The sequence below is a fragment of the Triticum aestivum genome, chromosome 4B (assembly GCF_018294505.1).
Source record: "Triticum aestivum cultivar Chinese Spring chromosome 4B, IWGSC CS RefSeq v2.1, whole genome shotgun sequence".
Classification (NCBI taxonomy): Eukaryota; Viridiplantae; Streptophyta; class Magnoliopsida; order Poales; family Poaceae; genus Triticum; species Triticum aestivum.
Window position 1 is genome coordinate 663,974,326 of NC_057804.1, and position 2,998 is coordinate 663,977,323.

A 2,998-nucleotide genomic window follows, 5' to 3' on the forward strand; every position below is an offset into this window, starting at 1 on the left:
CGGCGGCGGCGGCGGCGCCGAGCGCCTGATGCGGCGGCCCGATGGGAACTCCATTCGCGAGGGAAAACTGAAATGAAACCCTAAGCACGCGACCCCGCGTGAATAAAAACGGCAGCCCGTCCGTTACCTGGCGGCCCAGCCCACGAGGCCCATTTTCCAGGCCCACGAAGCAACGATATCTCCCTCCTCTTCTTCGGATAGGAGGCAGCGGTCGCTCACTCAGTCGCTCTCTCGCCGGCGATGGACGTGGCGGGGGCGCAGGCGCGCGCGCTGCCGCTCCTCCTCGGCCGGACGGCCGCCTTCCTCCGGTGCTCCGTCTCGTTCTCCTGCGGCGGCGCGCGGCGGAGCTGGGCGTCCTCCGCCACGGCGGATGGGGAGGACGGCGGCCAAGACTACGAGCGGGTGGCCATGGACACCCCCGGCGCGTACTGGCTCGTGGACTGGAGCACCGGGAAGAGCGTCATCGTGTGGGGCGGCGTCGATGACGGCGAGGAGCCCGGCGTGCCGTCCTCGGCGGTCCTCTCCAGGGTCACCGCCGACCGCTCCGCCCCCAAAGGTTCGGCATCTATTTGGCAATGTCAAATTTGTTAGGAAAATTTTAGCAAAATTGTTCATCGATGAGTTAACTTTAGCCGAAATTTCAAGAAATTTGTAGTGCTTGAGAGTGAAATGTGTTACTTTTCCTTGAAGAAAATGGGACAATTTTTTACACTACAGGTGCAGCAAATGGGGGGAATAATGCAGGTGTCGGGAGCTTCGGAAGACTGAAGGCCCGGAAAGTGCAGGCTTTAGCTAGGAGATCAGCAGTCCGCACAAGCATCGCACGGCGTAGTGAATCTTCTTATGCTGATTCTGATGAAGATGGAAGCAAATCTGGAAGAAGGAAGTTTGTCCCCGACCCAGCACGCCGCGCAAAACAAAATGATGACTCTAGGGATGAGAGGAGCAGGGCCGTGCGTTCTCTGAATTCTGTGCTGAGGCAATACAAAGGCGACGATGATTCAGATCTTTCTGATGAGGAGGCTGCTTTTGGCCCCAAAGTTTGGGGTAAAGTTGCCGATGCTACATCTTATAGAAGAGAGGATCGGAAGCAGAAGGTCCCTTTGGACAGTGGGTTTTTCAGCCGCAGATCTTTTAAGGAGATTGGCTGCGGCGATGAGATTCTCGGTGCATTGAGAACCTTCGGGTTTCCTCAACCATCACACATTCAGGTAAACGCATTTTTCATTTCTTCTCTTTTGGTTTACTGAGCCGAAAAATATATTCAGTTGTTAGCTTCAGTATCCATGAATGTTGCATATCAATTGGAGTATCCCTGTAAAACCGTCTTAGGCTATGGCATATGGTCCTGTCTTGGAGGGGAGGAGTTGCATTATTGCTGATCAGAGTGGGTCTGGCAAGACATTGGCATATCTCTGCCCTATAGTTCAAAATTTAAGGAAGGAAGAAGCTATCGGGATCCACAAACCATCTCCCAGGAACCCACGCGTCATAATATTGACACCTACTGCTGAACTTTCTTCTCAGGTATACTATACTACTCGCTGAATGTGATGTTGCTGAGGCTTTATGCGGTTCCAGGATCAATTTGAGGAAAATAATAATTATGTAATAACCTGTTGAGTCATTTCTCTAAATGCAGGTCCTTCAGAATTGCCGTTCAATATCGAAATCTGGGGTTCCCTTCAGGTCAATGGTTGCGACCGGTGGATTTCGACAGAAGACCAACTGGAAAGCCTTGATCAAGAGCTAGATGTACTTATAGCAACGCCTGGCCGTTTCTTGTATCTGCTTTAGGAAGGCTTTGTGCAGCTAAATAACCTCAGATGGTATGGCTGCTCCTTTTTCCAGTCATTTTTTTAGTTGGACAGAGGGATAAATAAGTGGATGCACTAGATAACCTAAGACATAAGTTAACATGTTGATCCCCCTAATTGCAGTGCCGTGTTCGATGAAGTGGATATTTTATTTAGTGAAGAAGGCTTTGAACAAGTGCTTCATCAGTTGATTACTGTCGCACCAGTGACCACACAATATCTTTTTGTCACTGCAACTCTTCCTCTTGATATATATAACAAGGTTGTTGAAACCTTTCCCGACTGTGAGGTGATCATGGGACCTAGTGTCCACCGGACAAGCGCGCGTCTTGAAGAGGTGGGTCATTCTTAATTTCTGTAATTTCCGTAACCTTTTACTATGTTGCATATACGTACTGTCTGAAAACGCTTCTAGGAAATACTCCTGAAGTGACATATCTATCGTTTACAAATTTGGAACTTCTTGCATACGATAAAAATGACTCAGATATGTAATTGCATAAAACAATGGCATTGGCATCATCATGTGCTATTCTCTCCGAGAGTGATTACATTTTACAATTGTACTGTTACACTACAGATTCTTGTGGACTGCAGTGGAAATGACAATGATGAAAAGAATCCGGAAACAGCCTTTTCCAACAAGAGGACAGCACTTCTAAAGATTATTGAGGAATCTCCGGTTCGTAAAACAATCATTTTCTGCAATAAGGTGCTAGTTCCTCTCCCTTGTATCTCTGTATATTATCATACATCAATACCAAACATACTTCCTTAAAAGTACATAACAGAAAATACCAGTGTCTGACAACTAGCCGGATTCTTTCTGTTCCCAGATTGAGACATGTAGAAAGGTTGAAAATGTGCTGACACGGCTGGACAGGAAAGCGTCACAGATCAAGGTTCTACCGTTCCATGCTGCATTGGACCAGGCGAAACGCATCGCAAACATGAAGGAGTTCCTGAAGAAACAGACTACCGACTCGATGTTCCTCGTGTGCACAGACAGGTGTGGATCAACTGAACAACATTTCTACTTTACTACTAGTTTCTACTAGTTTTGAGGCCATTGCTTTCACTGAACGGCAGGACTGAATGTGTGTCATTTATGTGATGGTGGCAGAGCTTCGCGAGGGATCGACTTCACAAACGTGAACCACGTGGTGCTCTTCGACTACCCC

General features: G+C 48.1%; 1 pseudogene; it reads left to right on the top strand.

The window, feature by feature from the left end:
- The first annotated feature begins 193 nt into the window (after positions 1-193).
- On the top strand, positions 194-2,998 carry LOC123094013 (DEAD-box ATP-dependent RNA helicase 50-like; annotated as a pseudogene).